This window comes from Corapipo altera, unplaced genomic scaffold, assembly GCF_003945725.1.
Source record: "Corapipo altera isolate COAL_440 unplaced genomic scaffold, ASM394572v1 23b, whole genome shotgun sequence".
NCBI lineage: Eukaryota > Metazoa > Chordata > Aves > Passeriformes > Pipridae > Corapipo > Corapipo altera.
The window spans coordinates 15,481,086-15,499,951 of NW_020884885.1; the positions used below are offsets into that span (position 1 = coordinate 15,481,086).

Here is an 18,866-nt window from a genome sequence, read left to right on the forward strand (position 1 = left end):
GGGCCGCGCTGCCTGTCAGTCACCCACCGCCACCGCCCGCCGCGGCCCGGCCGCGGGGCGGTCCCTGGGGCGGTGGCGGCGGCGAAGGGGGGGCGGTGCTGCCGCGCCCCGGCGGGTGACCCCCGGGCGGTGACCCCCCGCCGCCCCCGGGCCCCGGGAGCCGCCAGGACCGCGGCGTCCGCCCCGCGGGGACGCGTCTGTGCCTCCCGCCCCCGGTGGCCTCTCCATGGGAGCTCCCCGCAGCCGAGGTCAGGGGAAGGCCTGGCGGCCGCCCGCGCCCCACGGGGCTACCCGGGGCTGCGCTGCCTTTGTCGGCGCCCCACGGGGGCGTTCTGGGGAGGAAGACCGGAGACCCCTGAAAGGTAGCGTTGATTGCCGGTCACGGCCCCCGGGTGAATACCCACTGGGCTAAACTCGGCTCACAGGGTGCTCCTATCTGGCCCCTGGAAATGCCTAGAAAAATAGGTGGCTCCAAATTATTCCAGAGCAAGTTGGAGAGGCCGCAAACGAAAATACACCTGAATTGGCTCTAAGACAGTTGGGGTCCAATTAGGCTTAGCAGCAGAGATAGGCACTGCCTGAGCAGAATTACTGCAGTTACAGATGAAGGTCCGAGCGTGGCAGAAGGCTCGTGTCTGATCCTGTTTGGGTCCCACAAGGAGCACTGCTGAATCAGAGCTAGTAAACCTTGGTGGACTCAAGCTTCATGCCATGAATTTAGGTCTGTCAATGCAGTGCTTCCTGTCATGGTACACCAGACATTTTCTACTGTAAGGCAGCATGATTCCGCTATTACTTTGGAAACTGGACAGTAGATTGCACAGTCACCTTGTTATCCAGCAACATGCAGAAGTGATCAAGCTTAAATGCAGAATATGATGCCAAACAAAGTATGCAGTACTGGAAAAGCACTGTTCTCTCTGACATAATGTTTCAAGCACACTTAATTTATTGTTTCCATTAGAAAAGTATCTAGTAATCTGAAAATGGATCTAAACCCTATTGTTCTAGATACTACATTTGACACATAATAAAAGGAAATGCCCTGCAAAGCTTGTAGAGAGAGCAGATGAAACATGTTGTAGGGATACCCGTTGAGAGGGTTGTGCAGGTTTTCTCAGGTCTCGTAAATGTGTTGCACCAGCACAAACAAACCTGCCGGAGCACTTTCTGAAAGCCAGCACACAAACAGACAGGTCCAAACAAAAACGCTGAAGCTTTAACCTACCTTAAACTCTTTCCCTGCTTCTAACAAGCCCTCCTGGTTCTGGACGACCTCTCGGTTCTCCACAGAGGTGAGGACCACAGCTCACAGAAACACAGCATCTCTCCTGACCAAGCCAAGGGCAGAAGCAGCAGCACACACAAAGGCGATGGGTTTCCTCACAGGCAGACACATGCACGCACGGTGCACCGCCTCTCCGTGCTACCTGTCTCGTCTTGTTTTAGCTGTTTCTAACGAGCAGGCAGGGTACTGGAGCATGCACAAATCTTGCTTTTTGAAGCACCCTGAAAGCAGGCTCATATTTTTCAGTACCTGGGTGGCCCAGAAGAACTTTTCAGAGAGCAAGAACTAAACAGATAGTAAAATAAAATAGGCACATTTGTGGGTGAACCTCAGTTTCATGCTTCTTGGGCTTCTCTGTTGACCTACAAGAACCAAGAAACGCCAGAAGATGGAACTGAAACTGCCTCTTACTTGCTCATTCTTCACTGCCAGATCACATCAGGATATAAGATACCTGAGGACTACTTGTTTGCAGACTGCTGGAAGCAGAGACATAATCACCTATTGGTGAGTCATAACCACACAATCGCATAGGGGTGATGATGCAAACCTGCAAAGGCACAGAGGGTGATATTAACTTAAAGGTGTCTTCTTCCTCTTTCTATTTTTTGATAAAAAAGCAAAATATTGGGACAAGATCCTCAGTTTTGGCAAAGCAATGTAACTCCATTGCTTTTGTCAGAGCTCAGATTTACATTTGCTGAGGTTATAGCCCATTCTGCATGTAAAATATGGTTCTGCCTGAGCAGATTCTTCCTTCCTTTCTCTAAACTTGAGTTTAATTCTTGAAAAGTGTCCGGCTTGTCCAAAGCCTCTGGAAGACAGAACCCTCTTTTTTAAACGTGATTTTTGTAGGTGCTGTGACCCAAAAAATAACTTCTTGATATTGCACCCCCTCTCTAACTTCTGCAAGAGGGAAATCACAGACAAGACATAAGGTTAGGAGTCCACTCTGTGACTTACAGACCTATGCCAAAAGCTTAGTAAGCAACTGAACTTGCTCATCAGCTACAGATCAAGGCTATCACTGACATATTTGAAATTATAATCTTTTTTGGAGTGATTTCTAGTAGAAACACTCAGACAATGGCCAACTTGAACTATTCTTTCTTTTTCCCTAAAAAAAAACCTAAAAAGAACATGAAAAGTTCTTGTGATCATCGAAATCATCAGCAAAGTAAGTAACAGTAATCTTCTAGCTTCACAAGGATACATACTTGAATACCTACAGATATGCATCATATATTTTTTATATACTGAAGGGTATATCAGTTCTCAGCAGACACAGAGGGTAGATTAATGGTGCCAGTTGCTTTTGTTGTTCTTAATATCCTGTTGCTTCACCATATTTACCAGTTCCCCTGACTTTTAATCATGCAGATCCTTTCTGGTTTGGTTTTGGTTTTTTTTTTAAACTCTCCCTAGTCCATTTTCCCGGATGCACAACTTTTTCTGTGTAACTGAAACTTTCTTGAAAAGTGTTTGCACTTTTGATCTCTTTAACAGTATCTCTGAGAGCGTACTGAGGAAAGCACAGACCCCTGGGAGTTTTGCTTTCCCATTGTACCATATTCTTCATGAGTTTTTAGTTTAGTCCTTCTGCAGATACATTAGACCCAAGAAACCTTCAAGTCCTTTTCTCATACTGGGTTGTTTTCCTTGCATATCTCTTCCTGAGCTTAGAGGATGAATAGTGTCATGGCAAGAAGCAAACCAATATGCAATCAACTTTTAAAATTTGTATTTTTCTAGGGAACGCAAATTGTTTCCTTCTGGTGTCTGACAGAGTAACCCAAGCAATTTGCCATGGCAAGCAGCTTATGAAACAGAAAAAAAAAATTATCATCACAAGGTGCTCTGCTGCTATAACAAGGAAAGAAGTTGAGACCTTACCCATTTTGTTCACTGTATCATCTAGGTAGCAGAATCTGTCAGTAGAAGTTTGTGTTAGATTCAGTGCAAGTGAGCTGTCTCGTGGGCCTATCTGATACTTGGATCAAAACTGAAGTGCAGTCAGAAGGAAAGAAAGAAGTGTTCAGAAGAATTGAAACAAGTCTGGATTCTCAGAAACACAAAGCCAAATCCATTTCCGCAGCAAGCTGATGCAACTCTGAAGATGCTGGGAAGGGATGAACCAATTCTGAAATTAATTTGGCTTGCATTCTCTGACAATCTCCATTCTTCCCTCCTCCTCCTTTCTTTATTTTTTTTAAGGTGGAACAAATCTCTGCAGATCTGTGAGTATTTTGGAGTTACCTGGGACAGAGGATGGAATAGGCTTGCAAAGTCTGTCTTCAAACCCATGCTCTTTACAGGGCTGCCCCTGGGAGGGGCAGTCTCATTGCTACACATTTTACTTGGGTTAGTGAGTGAATTTAGAAATGGCAAAGGGAATCAGCTAAGGGCAGAGAGGGGAAACACTCATATTACCACTGTGGGAGAAAATCAAACCTGAGTTTTGTTGGCTCAGAGGAGGACAATTTTGAAAACTCTTTTATGCGCAAATAGTCACAGAATCCAGTGGAACTAGTACTGGATTCCTGGGCTGAAGATTGACTCATTTGTAGATACAGAGTGGATCTCAGGTATACAGAAAATGTTTGCCTTGCTCCTGAGCTAGAAAGGATGTCTTCTGTGGGGCAGTCTTGAAAAGTGAAGGAAAAACTGAAAGTTTCTTAATCCCTAGACTACTGATATGAACCATAAGTAACACAGCTCCGACTGTGTGATGGAATGAAGTGTATGCTCCCTGTTCTATTTTAAAAACACTCTCTCCCAGTTGAAGTTTATGCTGTTGATATACTATAGGGCTTGAGAAACAGTGACCAGCCTTCTGAGCTGCCTGGGGGCTTAGCTGAATTCGCATGTAAAATTATTCTGAGTCATGGACAATCCTCTTGTAGCTTCCTGGTGAGGTTGTAGAGAAAATACTGCTAGATTACAAGCCCCAACAATAGCATGACTTGGAAAGAAGCCTTTGAGAGAAACTCTTAATATATCAGATAAATCTATGTGGACATGCAAAGCTAGAGCTCGCTCCTGACAATGAATTCTTATACTGTGAGTGACTGACTATAAAAAGATTATGGGGAAAATCTGAGTCTTCTGCAGCACAAAGAAACCATGAGACTATCAAATGAAAGTCATCTCAAAGAAACCATGCTAAACTGTTTAACACTATAATTTAACACAATCTCCTAGAGACTGGGGAGTTTGTGAGCTAATCCTTACTGCAGGTTGTATCATGAGAGACATAGCCAGAAAAGAGATCACAAATGTGAAATTCTGCAAGTGTGTACCATCATCTCAAGGGCCTCGGACCCTTGGAGATACCTAAGACTTGGAAGCAGCAGTACAACTGAGAGACCGCACAGAGGAAAAGAAAAGACCAGTCAGTCCTCGTGTCAAAGGATTTTTTAAGACAGACACTGAACTGGAGAAATCTGCTGGAGTAATCAATTAACAAAACAAAACACCGAATTAATTAATCAACCCTCAATTAATCAACAAAATCTTCCTCTATATCATCTCCAAAAACACCCCATTGCTTCAGATGACCCAAGCAGTGAGTGGGACCACTTTGGTTTTAATCACCAAAATAATGGCATAAATATTGGATTAAATTCTACTAAGTAAGAGTGCTCAGGCTTCTTTCAACCAAATCATTTGAAATGTTGCAGTTGATTCTGGGTGAATAGAGCAAATCATCAATTCTGGAGGGCTATCTGACCCAGGACAGGATCTTTCTTATGGATTCCTTTTTGAAATAAGCAAGGCAGGAACTTGCCAGGTGCCTGGCCTAAGCACCACCAAAGCTAGAGAGAGGAAAGACTCCTGTTAACTGAAATGAGTTCTACTAAGTTAGATTTGATCAGTTGTAAACTGAGAATAGAAACTTGCAGAGAGGAGATGCTCTGTAATCACAGAAAGGCTTTGTAATCAGAGCTTGGAAGTGGAAGGAGGTCTATGTTCCATAGTTTAAAAATACAGACAGCTGCTGATTCCTTTTTTCTATAAAACCCCACAACCCAAATACACATACAAAAAAAGACATAGTTCAAGGCTGGCCATTTCCCAGTCAGCCTCCTTGTAGAGAGACCATAGGAATGACAACAATGGCTTTTCCCTAGCCATGATGTGCAATAGTTAGTAACATGAGGCCCTCGCCTGAGTGGGATGTTTGGACATCAGATTCTGCTGGAGGAGTGGTCAGGTGGGAGAGATGAGATACAGGTTTGATCTCTAGGACTGTATTTACAAGGAATGTCTCTTTCTACAACTGCCTGCTGGTTTCAGTCTGACCCGAAGCACACTGCCCTCTGCAGTGTCTCATTTGTTCCTGTGGGTGTTTGCTTAAGCTCCCAACAAATGTTCTTTTTGACATTCAGTGCTTTTTCCAGGGAGTTATAGCTGATCACATGGTGAGTCTGGAACCTGAGATACTTAGAAATGGCACTGATTCTTTCATGAAATACCCTCATCTGACCAAGAGCTGCCAGGTCTGGTGAGGTCCCGTATCTCCTTCCACTCTCTGCTGAGCCTGCCATTGTAAATCAGCAAGGGTCATATAGGGTAGGAGGCCTCGTAATGCAGGAATATGTATGTTGGGAACCAAACTGATTTTTCTGGCAATGGTTTGCTGGCATATGTAAAGGAGCTTTTGTTAGCTGTCAGCTTGAATGGAACGTCAGTCAGTCGTTCCCTTGGTGTGATCTTCAGATCACTGCACTCTGAGAGAGGGGTTTTGCCTTTGTCTTCAGACAGCAGTAACTCAGATCTTTGGAATTTGAAAGCCTTATTTGTTGTTAAGAATCCCTTGCAATATTTAATCCCCATGTGATTTCTTTTTCAAACTCTACAGAAAGTTTGAACACTTTGCAACTTACATGCTATCAGGTTTTTTTATGGGACAGTTGGGATCACTTGCCATGTTCTGGGTCATCTGTCACTTTTGCTGGCAGGAGCCAGATTTCCAGAGTGGAAGTGGGATGAGTTGCTAAGGGATGTCTCTGTGTCATTTCTGCGTTCACTGATGCACAACAGATTTATCTTGTAGTTCAAGGCCTCTCTGTACCAGATGAGTTTTTACTGAAATCTCAGACTATCCCACATGTTCTCCTGGAGAAGATACTAAGATTATTCATAGTCTTTTTTTTAAATAGTCTTCTTACTTCTTCATGAGCTAATGCTGATTTTCTTCCCCTCAGCATCAAAGAACAATTGCTAACTACATCTGTTTCTTGCAGAAATTTCAAAGCAGTGTTACGCAGCATGATTCAGGCATGCACACATGGTAGAACCAGATAGAATTAAAGACATTTGTCTTTATCCAGTTAAACTACTGGTTCCTTTTCCTTTGATTGCTTTTTAATGTACTGGCTGCACGCTGTCTCTGCCATGCAGCCCTCCGTCTCATCATCAAACTCATGCTGCTGAGCTTTTTCTTCTCTTCTATCAAGTCCTTCCCTAAATTCTGATTTTAATTCTGTGAGGAGCTGCCCTGCACCTTGGTTCCTACCTATGTGTCCAAGTAAAGCTGATACAAAGCAGTACTCACATAGAATACAGCTACCTAGTTGACTGGAGAGGAGAATGAAATGCAGCATTCTCAGCATCTCTCTGCTTCTTGGTGCTCTTGACACTCCAGTGTACACTCTACTCCTGTATACCTTAGTAAAGCCAGCTTATCTGTTCCCTTTCCATTACAAACATCTGTTTTCCTCTGTGGCAGCCTCTTTCTGATGCTTCTGGGGAGTGTTTTCAGCTCCTCCTTTGTCCCTTTCTGTGACTACCTCAAATATGCACTGCTGCAGTAACAAAGTCCATTGGTGACCTCAGCCTTCATGTTATTTATAGCAAAGGTAGACTCTCCTTCAGTACAGCTGCTTCAATACAGCTCAGACAGTCATCAGAGCTAGAGATCCTGAGTTACACAGCTCCCTGTGAGCTTATGATGTTAGTGGTATTCCCACATCAAGTGAGATTCATGCGAGATATTGGAAGGTCTCCTTAGCAGTAAGGCTATGCTCCTGTGTCACTGTCTGGTCTGGAATAGTGAAAGACCCCTAGTAAAAGTGAGAGCATAGTCCTCCCACACAAATGCCTTCAAGAGCAGCATAGGGTTAGAAATTGTCCCTTCAGTCAGTGAGGTGACATAGTTGATCTCTCTAGAGTATTTCTACACCTATTTCGCACAGATTCTCTTTTTGCTGGTAACTACCCTCTTCCTTATTAAAGCACTTTCCCACAATGAAGCCACAGCATCTTTTTTTTTTTTTTTTGTCAGCAGTTCGGTCATCCCCTTTCTTCTGGTGCTTCTCCATCAGGGAAGGTGAAAGGCAGAAGAGGACCTGCAGTCACTTGCATTGTGAAGGACTGGTGTGGGCCACTGCATTTTTTGAGGTAACTTGTCATGTGTTCGCGAGCTGAGCAGTGATGGGAGTGTCTATGTGTGTGTGTGTGTGTGTGTTCAAATCACTCAGATACTCTCTGAGGGCTTTCAGAAGTCAGAGGTCCTGCAAGATTCCTAAGCTGAGATGCCCAAAGCAACATGTTGCAAATTTCTTCCCTGGCTTCAGACTCATGACTTTGCCTTTTCCACTTCCAGTCAGCGGACTTCAGTTGGGGAAATACTGAGGCTAATGTACCAAAACACTGATCCTAAATGCTACATGAATCCAAGAGATTGATGGAATTTCAGCCATTAACTGTAAAAACATGAGTAAGCTTATGTTAATCTACAGATGTTGTATTAGCACTGAGCGATTTCCCAGTCCTCATTAGCAATACGCTTTGATAGGGATAGAAGGTGTTAGCTATAGTTTCCCTTCAGTGAGCTGTTTAATCATTGGAGCTTACTGGCAGTGGGATTTGGGGGACTTAACATGATCACAAAGTGAATTAGGAGTAAAACAGTACCCTCTCTCTACGTTCTCTGGAATAGTGCACTGGGGAGGGAATGGGTTCAGAGCTGCTCTCTTCCCCCATTTAAGCGGCACTGGTGTGCTCCAGTGAGGACTAAGCAAGAAGCTACTGCCTCCTTAGTCAAGATCTTCCTGGTTTTCAGGAGCCCGCTTAGACCAGCACTCCTGCAGAGATCAGCACATGCTGGTGAACTTGCTATAGCATGTTTAGCCACATGTTCTTGTTGGCTTACTAAGATCTGATCCAAAGCTTACTGCAGATACAGCGAAGATTCATGTACTTCTTCAGTGGTCTTTGGGCTACTCTGAGAGGCAAAAATACAACTGTGATAGATACATGGGTGAGTGAACTCTACATTACCATCACATTTCACTCTGAAGAGATGGCAAAAGAGGTTCTGCAGCCCAACCTTGTACGTCCCAGAGCAGTAAAAGCAACATGAATCCTACTTAATAAGTAATTTGAAAGCACTTTCTGGTTTGTGAATCATCTGCATCCCAGCCTTTCTGAGATTCTTGGGTAATGAGATGAGAACAGTGCAGCTTCTGTAGTCATTTCTACCTGCTCACAGGGCTGCCAAACTGCTCTGGACCTAATTTTGAGCTGTTATTTTAAAAAGCTCTCTGCCACTAAGCAGTTCTCATCTAGAGATCTCAGACATGAAGTAATCCTCCCAGCTTTTCTAGAAAAAAGCCAACTACCATTAAACCTGTTTTACAGGTGGGTAGACTGTGCTTCAGTCTGCCTGAGATCACAAAACGTTATTTAGGGCCAAACTGCCTGGGCTGACACATTCCTGTAGCAAGGATAACTGCCTAGGAGGAATACTAACCTCCTTCATTACAGGAAAAGAGTGCCCAGGCAGAGGGAGGGCTGGCTGTACAGCCTCTGTTTATGTACATGCTTTGCACATGACTATGAAGCAAATAAACCTCACTGGCCGTGTGGCTTGAGTCCAGGTGTCCCCTGGATGGAGACGCAAGTAGAGTAAACTAAAACGCCATGCTTGGCTCTTTGTGCTGAGCCATCCAGCAGGTGGGAATGTAAAGCTCCACCTGATTGCTTATGCCTGAGTCACCTCCTTTAGCATTTGTTATTTCCTAGTATGTTAGCATGCTGCCTGCTGGATAATAAATTACTTCATTCGCTGCAGTAGTGAGGACACGATTAAAAATTAACCCTGGGAAATGATCCTGCATATTTTTTTCAGTCAGAGCCAGACAAGGGAGAATAGGAGAGGAATGCTGTTGAAATCTGATTTGCAGAAAAGGTGAGTGGTGAGCGTTTGGTAATGGGGATGGCTCAGGCTTTAGTTTAATCACTGCAGTTGTAGGCAATCGATGATCAAAATTCAGAGGGCTTAAGGCACTCGGTAAAGGTAAAAGCAGTGCAAGTAGTAAAGGCTCAGGCATATTGCAGAGGAGGTCAAAGAATGGGATTAATGGGGATTACTATTTTCTGTTTGCAGAAAAAATTAGTTTATCACATGGATGTTATTACCACATGTAATGAATGGAACGGGATCTGTAGATGAAAAACTCTTCAGTTTTGGTTTACGTGTTGCACCCTTTTCTCAGTATCACACTTAAAATCCACACCCTCTCTATAGCAGCATGCAGAGTTTATTTCCAGAAGTGAAGGGCTTGCATTAAGTATCTGAGGAAATAGAACAACTGACAGACAGATATTTCATTTTCTTGGCTTCTCTTGCCTTCAGCACCCACACAGTATCCATCAAATTGTCTTGAGTCAAACCCTCACAGGCTGCATTTGAAGCTTGGGCAAGGAGCCAGGCAGGCTTAGAGAGCAAAGACCTTTCTGTCCGCACGTACTTACCCCTGTCTGTTTGCTGCAGTCCAGAGCAGGGGAGCTCAGCTTTAGACTCAACAAAAAATACCTCCTTACTCCCTTTGCATTGTTCTAAGAAAGGGATTTGATCTGAAGCCTGCAGACGCTCATATTAATGATCCCATTGTTGACACAAAAACTGCACCTTGTTCTGAGACGTCATTCAGCTGGCTTTGGTACAGCAGCAAGCAGCACATCCCATCCTGAGCCCACAGTTCCTCAGGGATGTTCCAGGCCCCTGGGCTGCTCCATTCGTAGATGGTTGGTACCTATAGATAGTCTGGATGGTAACATAAGCTGTAATGCCAGGTGCAGTGACTATGCAGGCAGATTTGCCCTCTGGCTGGCATGCTTTTTTCCAGAAGCATATAATAGCTGTTGATTTCAGAAGCCATACTGTGATATGACAGCACCTATGAAAGAGTCAAGCTGAGGTCTGCATGTTTGTACTGAGTCACCTGCCCATCTCTATGTGGCAGAGGTATTTTAAAATGTCAGGCTTAAGCAGATATTATGCTGCAGCAGAGAAGATGATGTAATGTTCCTTCATAAACAGTTTTACGAAATTGCTGGATGAAAGGTACTCAGGTATTGCTGTGTTCAAGACATTTCCTACTCTAAGATCTTTCCTTACCTGTGGCATTTCAGGGATCATAGTTGAAATATTCCTCAGCCTAATTCCTGCTTTTAATTTATGTTCTCTCCTTTCTCTCTCCATCCAGGCAGAGCTTTGTCATTAGTCCTAGTACCTGGCTATCTTGATCAGCTATCAGAGCCCCCAAGTCTCCTGTCAGTTCTTCTCCCTGGTCCTGTCCATTCCATTGATGAGGAGTGTGCCTTCAGAACAAGCAGCCCTGGTTCCCATGTACCTGGGAGTTGGCCATGCATCTGGGAGTTGGCCATGCACCTGGGAGTTGGCCATGCACCATGCCACACAGCAGGAAGGCTTCCAGACTTAGCAGCAGGGTAGGGTGGTCACAGGGACCTGTGTTCCTCAGCAGTTGTTTGTCTAACATCTTGGTTAAAAGTGGGCATATCAGAAAGTTGTGCTTAGGGTGCTAGGACACTCCCTGAACATATTTCCTAGATAGCTGTTGTATAAACAATGAGGAAGCAATTCAAGCGTGCGATCACAAACAAGAAGGTACCTGGTATGGTAGTGATGTGGGAACTGCCCTTGCTGGGATGTTGACTGTGGAACAAACAGGGTTTGTTCCGTGTTTCAAGATCTTGTACTCATCGCATGCAGCAGGCAACAGTTTCACTGAACTCTTGCTGCAGCCAAGCATGCTGCTGGAACAAGGATTGTATTTTAATGGTCACTGACCAGGTGTTATCACAACAGTTGTTGTCAACACAACACTGTTTTATAAGCATGGTCTTTGCAGAGGTTTCGGAAAGCCCAATAGCTTAGAGTTAGTTTGGCACCTCTTTGTAGGCTACCTAGCGGATATGGTTTGAAATCCCTTCCTTGAACTTCAACAGGTTTGAGATCACACTCATGGTTTGGTTATTTATTTATTTATTTCCCCACCCGCCCACCTGCACCCAGATCTCTGTATTTCACTCTCCAGGTTGCCAAGGGCTGTGTGTCTTGCTCCTGTGTTGTGAGGCAAGTATGTCAAGGAAGAAAGAAGTGACCTATGCAAACAGCTGTAGGCAGCTGCTCGCTGTTCAGTTCTCTAGAAAAGGAAGTTGTGAACTACACCTGGAAAATCTGCCTTCCACAGAACAAGAGTTAACCAGTAAACAGTGAATATACAGTTGAGTGCTAGACACTTGTGTTTCCACCGACTTCTAAGGAGGATGGGAAGGAAATGTATTTTTAACACCAGCTTAACTTGTAACCTGATTTGTTACTGCAGGGAGTAATCAACTGATAACTTAGCTGCCTGTGTTTGGTACCCAAGATTACTGGGAATGGTCTTTAATGAATGTCCCTGTGTTAGCATATCCCCAGCATGGCATAGGGAGTGATCAGTGCAGGACAGGGGAGGCTTGTGTGTATCCAAGGAAGACAGGTTCCGACAGTGGTGATATGTCAGGAGTGGTTGTGGGGGAAACACACTTTGTCACACTGCTTGGTAGTATTTTAGACATAAGCATCTACATTGGCCTCTGCTACAAAATAGCAGGAGCCAAACACTGTGCAGAATTGAGTCATTTTAATGCCAGCGCAATGGATGAACTTCTGCTCATCTCACCGAAGCAATATTTTTGAATTGATCAAGCCTCTGCAACCCATCATATTAGAAAGACCCAGGTGCAAATCCAGCACTGGTTTTGCCACCTTTATGTTTTCCAAAAGTTCAGATCCAAATTGAAACAGAGATTGTCAAAGATCTATTTCCATTGCTAACAATGGTAGGCGAGTCTGGGAATGAAAGGTCTGCTCAGACTATAGGTAGTGGACGAAGGTGAGTCACAGTTCTACAGGAGCATCATGACTCCTACACATAACAGTAGTTTGTGGTCATAGGAGGATTCCTATTCTGAATTTCTGTCTTCTGCTGAAGGGATTTGCTCAGCCAAATGCACACCATGCAGCTCTGGCACTAGGAGTTTCTATTAAGCCACTATAAGGGTTTACCCCAGGGTCTCTTCTAAGATGTTACAAGAAAAGAGGATGGAGTGCTGAGACAAAGGTGCAAGCATACAGTGATATAGTGTGGGTTTTCATGGCCAAAGGGCTGGCCTACAAGCACAGCTGGAGTCCCTGGTAGAAAACAACATGCCATGTTTGCTGCCATGTACCATCACCGGCCAGTGGGGCTGCTGACAGATCCAGCCTTGAAAACAAACTGTCAAGCAAGGCATTTGAGGTAGGTGTGAGATTTGTGTGCCCTGGGATGTGTTTTATAGTTTTTAATACTTGTGAACACTACCTGAGCATCTGTCTGGGTCTCAGCCAGCATGCTGAGTTAGGTAGTAGAGCTGAATTTTACTGAAACTTCTAGACAGTGCATAAAATGTACAGAAACATACCAATAATCCATCTCTTCTTATCACTAACCTAACTTAGCTGCTGGAATGTAAGTACATAGTCCTTTTTCTAAGCATGCATTATGCAAATTCAGAGCCAGGATTGTAAAGAGAATATTAAGAAATCGGGTCTCTCCTGTCATTTGAGCAAAACTTACTCCCCTCTCTGTGAGGATAGGATTCCTTCCAGTAGTCTAGAGGAAGTTACACACAACAATGACCCAAATACAGATGAATCCCTAGCTGTCTGAAGAAGCTATTCATGGAATAGCCCCTTACATGAGCCCCTTACATTTTAAGGAAAATTCAGTACAGTACGGTGGTGTGTTGCATCACTTTTCATTCCTGTATAGTATTTGCGGAACTCAACTCCACACTGCCTGCAGCAGAAGCAGATGTGTAGGGTCAAGGGTTCCTTTGTCAGAGCAGATAGGACCATTTTTGCCTTTTCTCAGTTCGTTCACTGATGCTGAGCCAGAAGCGAGCACAAATCACCTAGTAGACCATGGAGCTGAAACACCCCTGGGAGCGTTGGGAGTGCATAAGGCACTTAAGGCATAAGGAGCACTTTGGCTCTTAGCATGTTAAGACAGAGAGCCATGTCTTCTAAGCTACTAATACTGGCCCTAGGATTACATGGCTGTGCACAGGGATGCAGTGGGTTTGCAGTGTTTGTTCCAGTCTTCAGAACTGCCTGACCTCTTATCTACCTGCTGATCTCCTCCCTCCACCACTGCAGACTGCACTCCAGCCACCTTATTCCTCTCTTGTTGGACAGGGATTTGTGAAGGACTTTTGCCAGAGCTGTTGTCTGTAGCGTGGCTCACAGCAGTGCTGTTGCTGTGATGGCTGAAAGCCTTGGTGTACATGAGTTGCATTCAGAGTAAGCTTTGAACTGTGCAAAGTGTATGCAAACTAGTGGTGTAATAGCATGCAAACTGGTGCTTTGACCTGATTAATTTTTTTAAATCTCCAATTTCTCCACTGCTTCACACCATATCTTGCCACTTACACTGATGGGAAGGGAAAATAAATAGATCCCTTTCTGATTTGGAAACATTTTGTCGTGGCTTTACATTGGCAAAAAAGCAAATACACATTGAAAAGCTGTTGGTTCCCCTGTCTGAAGACAACTAGATGAATTTAACAGCTGGATGAATTTAAAAGCTTGTTTGGAAAAACAGACCTAAAAAACATAGTGGGGCCACAGGTTCCTTTACACTGCAACAAGTGATGTAAAGAACAAGTGATGCTCCTGAAAAACTGTGGACAAGGTCATTGAACCTTAATTCCTTTGTAACATCAATTTATTTTCCTCTTAGTTTGTTGTCAAAAACAAACCTGTAACTCAATCATTGCCTGTGGAATTCATCCCAGAAGAAATGCAAGGACCACCAACAATGTGGACCAGGTGTGGATTATAAATAGCATCATCAAGAGATCTTCTGTGTCCCAGGGGCACTAGTCCCATAGCCAACGCTCTTCCTTTTATATTTTTCTTTTAATCCTGCCATTTTTAAGACCTCTCAGCAAGACATTCTCCTACAGAGGATTTCTACCACACCAAGCACTGTAATGTCCCTAGACTGAATTAAACCCCTGTAGTAGTACGATGGTTGTAACAATGTCAGGTTTTGTACATACCGATTCTTTAGTAAAAATTACCATCTGGCAGCTGTAGAGCAACTTTGGACTTGTCCCATACAGTAGGACAGGATACCATACCCTGGAAAAGCAGATGTGTGCAGATGGCATCCTTGAGCTTTCCAAAACCAGGAAATAGTTTGACCCAAAAGAAACTGAGAAAGACAGAGGGCCTTGAACAGAGACACAAAACAGTAATAATTTATACACAGGCATTTTGAGTTACCATTGATTAATCTCGAGTCAGGAATGATAAAAAAAAGGGAGTGTAAACATATTTTTCTGGCTCTCAATATTTTTTTTTCAGGCAAGAAAGCTTTTGTTTCCTTTTTCCTGTAAAAATGGGAAGGGAGAAAAGTCTTACATTTATTTATTTATTTATTCATTTACAACTTTTCATTAAAATTAAGACAGAATTAGGAAATAAGCCCTTATGGACTTAGGAAATTCTGGTTCAGTGGCTCAAATATTAATATAGTGCCCTATCTCACCTTTACTACCTCATGTCTTTCATCCCAATCAATCATCTTGACTGCACAGTAATGCAGCTACTTCTGAGTAGAATCACTTGGTCGTGAACCAAAGCCTGCTTTTCTAAAGCAATAGTACAGAGGAAGGAAAGAGCTCCCTGATGTGTCATCTGTACCTGCTATTGCTTGAAAGTAAGCGGAATTCCATCAGAGTTCTTCCCTCCCAGCAGAGCTGAATTAGGGCTTAAGCTAATGAGATATCCCAACACAACTGAAGCCTGTCTTAAGCTTACCTTTTCTCTAAGAGACTCTTCACCATGAGAAGGTGCCATTTGCTGGTTTTATTGCTTTTTAGTACCCCAAAAATCTACCAAGCCAAGAAAGGTGTTCATTTTCCTTGAGTGAGCACGCAACAGTGAGAGGAGACAGGATCTGTCACTCAGCACCTAGCTCAGGACCCCTGAAGTGCATGGTCAGACCTCCAGATGTCACACATGGTTTCTGTGTGACTTTGGTGACTTCAGCAGTTTGGTTTACTTGTTCATAGAAGCAAGGGCAAAGTAAAACTGTGATCACCCCTCTTTCAGTGTCAGTTAAAATACTCTATAAAATCTGCTAGCAAAAGTTTTTACAGGTCTAGTTCAGCTTGGAAAGATACAGCTTTGTACAAAATGCCATATGTTGCCTGATGAAGATTTCCTTTCTGATTGCAGTTTATGAATTCACATAAGCTTATGAAAAGGAGCAAAAACAAATGGCCAGATTCATTGAGTCAGAGAAGATGTTTTTTTAACTGGATTCTCTCATTGCCCTTTTTTTCCATGCCAGGTGCAGTGACAGCAAAATAAATTCAATTCGCAGACTCCTGTCATCCTCCGGATCTTCGGATCAGTTGTTATTCCCTCTCAGCCTCATTCATCGATGCTAAGGATGAAGTTCTAAACACTTGCTGTGGTTGAAACAGTTCTTACATCATCTCCTGAACAGAGTGACTTCACTCACATGAAATCATGAAGTTAATGCCACAGTTGAGACTTCAAAGCTCTTTCTGCTGACCTGAGCTGATTTTTTTTTTTTTAAATATTATGGTAGTTGCTGGTTCTTAACTGAGAGAAGAACTGCCAAAGTAGTCGGTGTTCTCCTTATTGTGCAATACAAGAACATGGGAGAATTTTCCAGCAGAGCTGCAGTCTGGATGGGGGTGGCAGTGCCATAGTATGAATTCTTCACTTAATCTCAAATTAGTTTTGATTTTTGTCTTGTTGTATAAAATGGGAATGAATATCCTTGATCTGTATTATCTACTCGAACTAGATAACCTTTAAAAGGTCCCTTCCAACTCAAACTATTCTATGATTCTATGAATTTGGTAGTTGCGCTGCAAAAGGGATTCTCACAAGACAAAAAGAGCTGGCTAATGGGGGTGAGAGATCATGCTGCAAGGACAACTGTCAGGCAAAAAGATAGTTTGTAGTGGAGGTTCTTATGGACAATACTCATTTTAATTTCTGTTAGCACCATTTGGAAAAGACAGAAGCATGCTAGTAACATTTGCTAATTATTAAGGGGTGTTATCAAAGCAAGATAGGAAGAAGGAGATTGGGTAATAGGAATTGAATAAAATGAAGCGGTACACAGTGCAGGGTCACATACTTACAAAACCTTTTACTACAGTGGGAACTTCCATTCCATTTGCCTTTACAACCAGGGAGGACAAAGAAAGAGATGAGCTCCATCTTAATAGTCAGTGATTATGAGCAACCAGTTTGATATGAACTTGATAATGTGACCCCAGGATATACCAAAAAAACCTGAGCCTTCTTTAATGACAAGAAATTTTGAGCTTGGTTTGTATGACTCGCCAAAAGAAGTGTTGAGAGGAGATGACAGTGGGCCCTATAAATATATCAGGAGTGCAAACATCAGAGAGGAACGGTTATTTTAAGGTGAACAATAATATGGCAGGAGAATGAGTAGGTATAGTTTGGCAATAAATAACTTTAGCCTATAAATTAGAAGGCCTGTAGTCTTCAGAGAGAGGCTTTGGACCAGTCTTTCAGAATAGGGAAGAAGACACTGACAGATATCTAAATGACTCTGACGTGGTTACCTGCAATAGCAGAAAACTATTTCCTCTGACCAGAAAGTCCTTTCTGCTTCTATGTTTCTGGGTTGTAGTACAATGGGATTCCTAAATGTTAATAATGCAAGCAGCAACAGCGATTAGCTATTAATCAATAATATTAATTAGAGACTGGGTTGACTGGATGTTGCCAGTGGCTGGGTAAAACCAGAAGGACGGACAAATCTCTTCTTTGTAAGATAAGACACCCAAAGGAAAGAGTGCTCATCCAGGCTCGGTTTCAGAGAAGGCTTTACCCAATTCCTGTTCATTTGGGTAGCACCAATATAATTAATCCAGACTAACCCATTTTATGGAGTTCCTATGATGGTGAGACCAGAATTGGGTCCAACATCTCCAAATAGGTTCAGAGTGTGATAATTGTCAATATTAAGATTTTAAAATTTTAAACATTTCTTGGCAAAACTGAAACATAACTTTTCTTTCCTATAAAGCTTCATGAATGTACAGTGTGATTCCTGGATAGAGATCACATCGGCTCCACAGTAATTAATTTACAGGTTTCTCACTGACCTTAGCTCAGCTCTGGGAATCATGCCAGCACAATTACAGTAACTCTGAACAGGACAGACATAAAGCTTCTGTATCTACCCTGAAATTGTGCCACGTTTTTCTCTTGCTCAGTGATGGAAAGATGCATTTCTTTGATTGGTTTCAAGTAGTTCAGGCAGCATTGGCCATAACAAGATTATCTCCAGCAAAGCAGGGAAAAGAAGAAAACCACCATGCAGATGTGTGGATACACAATACATGTACTCTGTAGATAATCTTTGGGAAGTGTATCCCAAGAAGCAGTGTGTTGAGAAAGCGAGTCAAGGTGACTTGAGCTAGTTACCTAGAAAATAAATGTCATAGCTGGGACTAAAATTCAAGGGGCAGATGCGTGATTCAGTATTGTTTTCAATGAATCACACTACCTTCCTGGAGCACGTCAAGGCCCATTGCCTTCCTTCCTGTGAAGATGGGCAGCTGGATTGCAATGACACCAGGTGGAGCTGAGTGCATTCATCACCTTGGAAAATCAGGCCCCTCGTGGTTTTCTCTGATGTTAATTGACCGTTGGACCCTGCAAGAGGGGAGTCAACACATTTCCTGGCCTGTAGTCTAAGTGTTTTCCAAATGCTAGAGTAAATTTAACGTTGTTGCAGAGGAAATGCTGACGCAATCCACCAGCAGCTGCTACTCTCCAACATCCTCACAAAGGTACAGTATATACCAGAGGTGTGAGGGGGTGAGTGCATGCAACTAGGGTATGCAAAACCCCAGCCTCTTCTAAATGGCAGGCAGGACTCTGTGTGTTCCCTCCAGAGCTCCTACCTTCCTGCCCTCAAGAGAAACTCTACTAAGGGCTGCTTCCCAGAAAATGCTGGGTACCATCCTGAACGTAAGCTCCTGAAAAAGCAGGCTTTTGATGTGGGACCACTGAGGGTATAATCTCATTTTCCTAGATCCCTGATTTATGAATCCTATATCTAAATGTGGATTTCTCCTAAGTGCAAGTGAGAATGGTAAGAGCAATGTTCTGAATAAATATATTGTGATGAGTCTAAAAGATCAGGTGATGCCT

The 18,866-nt window shown here is 43.3% G+C and overlaps 1 protein-coding gene across 5 annotated transcripts in view; it reads left to right on the forward strand.

The window, feature by feature from the left end:
* The first annotated feature begins 258 nt into the window (after window positions 1-258).
* LRRC56 (leucine rich repeat containing 56) overlaps window positions 259-18,866 on the forward strand; it is a 78,860-nt gene continuing 60,252 nt past the window's right edge. For 2 of the 5 annotated variants that reach the window (XM_027642315.1, XM_027642314.1), the window contains exons 1-3: window positions 1,721-1,795; window positions 7,578-7,690; window positions 9,423-9,482. The gene's annotated coding sequence lies outside the window, so the exon portion shown is untranslated. Of the gene's footprint in view, window positions 363-1,720; window positions 1,796-7,577; window positions 7,691-9,422; window positions 9,483-18,866 lie in introns of those variants that run through there. The other 3 variants (XM_027642318.1, XM_027642316.1, XM_027642317.1) reach the window with 2 other exon arrangements.